The following is a 4988-nucleotide window of genomic DNA, read 5'->3' on the forward strand; positions in this document are numbered from 1 at the left end:
GAGAGTTGGCGAGGCTTGGGAGGTCGCTTGTACATGCTTGTGAAGTTGCGGACGAAGGCTTTGGTGAAGTCGACCCAGCTGTTGATGCTGCGGGGCTTCAGGCTATTCAACCATGTCCGGGCCGTGCCTCGGCCATGAGTGGAACATATTTTTCGGCAACACGCTTGTTGCCGTTCGCTATGTTGATGGCGGTGGAGTAGTTAACCAGCCAGTCTTCCGACTTCACGGAGCCGGTGTACTTGGGCTTATCTTGGGGGAGTGTGAACCCTTTGGGAAAGGGCTCGTCTCGGATGCGAGGTCCGAAACAGGGCGGGCCCAACTCGTCTTCTTCTTCCAGCGCCAGGGATCGGTGGAGTCAGTCGATCCAATGGCGGGCGTCATTTTCTCCGACTCCCTCTCAGCGGCCAAGGCGGTCACGGAGATTCGGATGCTCAATGGGTGGAGGGGAGACTCGCCTTTCTTTGCGAGGAGGAGGAGGCAGATAGTCGTCCGGCCGTTCCACTGCTCTTGGGCGGCCATCTTGGTCGCGCTTGATGGTGATGCGAGTCCGACTGTGGCTGACAGCTGGATCCTTGTCTTTCTTTCCGCGGACACCGCCAGTTGGTGTCTGAGACATCGTGCCTTGATCTCGGCGGGGAGGCGGGTCCTCGTTTTATCGTTGCGGCGCCTCTGTGCGGCAGCCGGCTTCATTCTGCGCGGCAGCCGTGTCGAGGAGCTGCTGGACTCGCTCCGTCATTAGGCGGCGCTCTTCACCCTCGAAGTTGTCTAGCTCGCCCGCCGCCGCCTGGGCGGCGCGGATGTTCTCCGCAGGCGTGGAGTACACAGGGATGGCCCCGAACAGTTTGGCGATGGCCACGCCGCGCTGCCGGACCGCGCCTAGGTGGCTAGGCCCAGTTGGGGTCGGCGAGCCGCCCACAGCGCGATCCATCTCACGCTGGTAGGCTTCTGACAAGCGTCTCATGGTTGCCAGCTTCTTCACACCTTCGACGAGCTGAAGGTGGCGCGCCTCCAGCGTCTCGGCGTTAGCGTCTCCCGGAATAGGTGTGGTCAGGTCTTGCAGAGCCGCTCGAGTGGGTCATGAGCTCCTTCACCGGAATGCTCGCCATGATCAAGGACAAGAACCTCTGTGATGGTGCTTCCTCCGCTCTCTGTGTGAGGGAGAGGCTCGTCGTAGACCACCACGTTGGTGGGGAACGCGTCGAGCGACATAGTGTCGGAGTCGACCAGCATTGGGTCGGTTGAGCCTATGGATTCCAGGTCCACGGCAGGCTTGCCGGCGACATGGAGTTTGTCAAGGAGGCCCGTGAGGAGGCTCTCGGGGCCGCCCGTTCCTGCGTCGGATGCAGGCTCATCGCAGAGGCGAACCTCGCCGACAAGTTCGGCGAGGCAGCTGGCTGCACAGGCGATCTCAGCACCGTGCAGCACGTCGGCGCAGACTCCGTCTGGCGTGCCGGGATGGCTGCGCTCGCCAGGGAGAAAAAGGGTTCCCGTCCAGAGCAGGTCTCCGGACGACGATGCACCTCGCCCCATGGTGGGCGCCAAATGTCGGGGGTTGGGTGCGACATATGCCAAGGGATGGCTTATCATGGTGGGGGCGAGTAGAACGTCGCCAGTGCCTGGAAATGGGATGAGGCGAAGACATGCACGCCGGCGGATCTTACCCAGCTTCAGGGCTCTCCGTGGAGATAATACCCCTACTGCTGCTCTGCGGGGTCTCCGCATGTTCACTATGGCAAAGCGAGTACAAGGTTGCTCCTTGAGCTGTTTCCTGGAGGTAGGAGAAGGCAAGGCTAGCTCCCTCCTTCCTATACGATCTGGTCTAGAGCTAAAGAAAATTACCCCCCTTGCATGGGTGCCCTGGGGGCTTATATAGGCCTGCCCCTCAGGGATACAATGGTAATCCGGCTGGGTGCGTGTCCCAGCCGTCTATCTCTCAGGCCGCCGTCTTCTCCGCCGACTGCTGGGGCTCGCCGACTGCTGGGACCCGCCGACAGGCCCGGTACGGAGTCGACAAGCCTTGTCCGCCGCGGGCGGGTCATGCCGGCTACTGATTACTGTAGCCATGCTTCTAACGACGCTGGCTTGGTCATGGGGTCGTGGCAACAGTGCTGCCGCCTGGTGGACGATCGCTGTCGCCATTCCCCGTCTTGTCTGGTTAATGGCGTGCGGGCCCGTGGGAGGGGCTGGCCGACTCCCGGGGGCCGACTCCCAACGGGTCCGTCTTGTGGTGCTCTCGCCGTCTTCTGTACCCCCACTGACGATTGGGACCCGCTGTCTCTGGGCCATACAGGCAGGCCGTCGTGGGCACAGGGCGCCGACCACGGGGGCTGATGTCAGGGCAGGCATGGCAACAGTGCCGCGCCGGATGGAGATCTCCATCGATACGACGCACTGTAGCCATGCCTGCCCTTCGCAAATGGGGCAGGGATGGGCCATGCGGTGACCGTACCCCGTCCTGTCCATCGTTGCGAAGGCAGGAGGTGGTCGGAGTCACGGGCCGACTCCCCATAGCCGGCTTCTCTGGAAGCCATCAGTTAGGAGTTGGCTTATCTCGAAGCCGTTCCTGGGACTCGGCCACGAGGGGCAGTCGGCGGCCTTGCCGCCGACTCTCAGAAGGCGGCTCTTTATCGTGGGGTCTTGAGGGGCACAGCCCGCCCCGATGTCTTGAAAGGTTCAGGGGCTCGGGTTAGCCTACCCATGGCCTATTACTCCGACAATGAGGCTAGGCAAGCTACAATCAGATTGTCGTTTTGGTCCTTGTAGGTGTTAAATCAGCTGTCTACTGCCTTCACCGCAAGCAAGCTAAATGCCAGAGAACCAACCAAATCTTCTTCAGACAAAGCAAACGTCAGAATGTCGAGTAGTATATGCAAACTGCGTACCAAATCATATTTTTCCTTTCTTTAGCATGCACATTTTGGCTAGACAGACCGTGGTATTCTGAATGCTCAACTATAAAGATTGGAACACATGTTTTTCTTCTCTTTCTGCTAGGACATATATAGATGGATTAGTTCTTAAAGCAAGTGATACTGAAAAGAAGTGTTGTGTACGATCCTCTAATGTTTATAACTCCTAGCTCGCAGCATGGTCCCAATTCTCGACGAGTAATGAACTATTTCCACATCTTTACATTCAATTAATAATCCATCTTGCATGCTATAACTCTATTTCCATATTGTTGTCTGATAGAACTCAAGAGTTGAAGCTGAGGAAAACAATGATGGTGGAGAAGATGATGAAGACGATGATGAAGATGATGTTGAAGAGCCCTTTGTTCATAGAAGAGTTATTGCAAGCCCCCCCTGCAAAAAGCTCCTCATCCCATCAAGATGAAATCCTAGTAGATCTTCTCATCCCTACTTATATATTTAAATCCTATTTTGTTTTCATGTTCCTAAAATAATCATTTTTCAGATTGGTATGGATGTGCTTCTATATGCATGGACTGGTCCTGAAACTCATGTTGCTAAGGCAGCAATTATCTCAGTTGTCCAGACACAATTGCAGGCTCGGATCCCCTTGGACCAGCACTTATGAGGTTGTTGTCAATGTTGTGATCAGAAGGGATGCTACGCTGCCTTATGAATATGATGGTTTACGATTTGTCACTGATGCAGTCACAAGGTCCATTGCATGGCCATCTAGCAAGGTATGACCAACAATATGTGTTTTGTCTACTTGGCTTGAATTGTTTGACGTGTGATACTGACTCATGATCACTTTGCTACATGAAGCCCTACAAGCCAGGGGAATCTTCCTCATCTCGCTGCTAAGGTATTTATGTGATTCACTATTTATGTGATCCCGCTGTTATCATGACCACTTGGTACTGTACAAGAGTTTATTCTTGGTGCTTCCTAGCTCAAAGTGCATAAAGAGTGCATCATGTATTCTGGTCAGCATTGATTTATCATGGAATCCTAGCTCAAAGTGCATGAAGATTCCATAATGACCAGATTACATATGTTAATCTGGACATAAGTTTATCATTGTTTTACACTTTTAGTTCTTGGTCAGCATTGATTTGTTCTCTCCATCAAAAGAACTAATTGCTCAATTAAAATAAAAGTGAAATAGAGTTGTTGTCAATTTTTTTAACAATGTTCAGATTCATTAAATTGGTTTCCCTTTGTTTTATTGAAGACTAGAATATGGTTTATGGTATACGGGTACAGAGCCATTGCCAGCTCGGTTTCTTCCATAGGGAGATTAGCTAAATGATTGAGCTGATGTATTGTGCCGTGCGGTGTCGCTTGTAGATTGAGCTGATACTTTTTACATTTTTTTAGTCTGCCATTAACACGAAATTTGATTTATGTCTGTTCCGCATTTAGAGAGCATATTCTCGCATTAGGAAGCAATAGGCTAGTAGCACAGATTCCCTAAAACTAGTAACACAGAAACTGTAAGAGCACACCTGCTCAGGAATTTATAGTCAAGTCTTTAAAACTGAACAAACTTGAGCAGCCTACTTTCTGCAATTAGTACAGAACACTGGTAGTTGCTCTTAATAGTAGTTAAATTTTCTGAACATTGTATCTTGCTTACACTTCTAGTTGCTTATTGCTTAATAATAGTTAAATTTGGCAGTACATAACACTCCAATTAGCACATCCATAGTAAAGAACAGAGCATAATACATTGCTAGTTGCTTTTAAAGTTGCTATTTCTGAATCCTGTTTCTAGGCCGATATAGTACATTGTATCTTTATTAAGATCTTGACTAACTATATTTCAATATGGCAGCACGCGCAATTTCTCCATTCTAACTAGCCATGAAGAAGGCGCTCACCCATGAGCTATTAATCAGTAAGTATCAGGAAAAAACTAGTATTTATAATCTGTACGTACAGATTAGTAAGCAGTGTACATATATTTAGTAATCGTGCAGATGTTGGTTATACCTTTATATATTGAAAAACAAATGCGTAACCTGGTTCTTTGTTTGAGCTACTAATTCTAAATCTCCGACATATATTTCCTTG

At 50.9% G+C, this 4988-nt stretch overlaps 1 long non-coding RNA gene across 1 annotated transcript; it reads left to right on the top strand.

The window, feature by feature from the left end:
• Positions 1 to 3308: 3308 nt before the first annotated feature.
• LOC123041834 (uncharacterized) lies at positions 3309 to 4098 on the top strand. The gene is made up of 3 exons (XR_006418651.1): positions 3309 to 3343; positions 3418 to 3652; positions 3738 to 4098. It is a non-coding gene; the product is annotated as an uncharacterized lncRNA (long non-coding RNA).
• Positions 4099 to 4988: the final 890 nt, after the last annotated feature.

This window comes from Triticum aestivum, chromosome 2B (assembly GCF_018294505.1).
Source record: "Triticum aestivum cultivar Chinese Spring chromosome 2B, IWGSC CS RefSeq v2.1, whole genome shotgun sequence".
NCBI lineage: Eukaryota > Viridiplantae > Streptophyta > Magnoliopsida > Poales > Poaceae > Triticum > Triticum aestivum.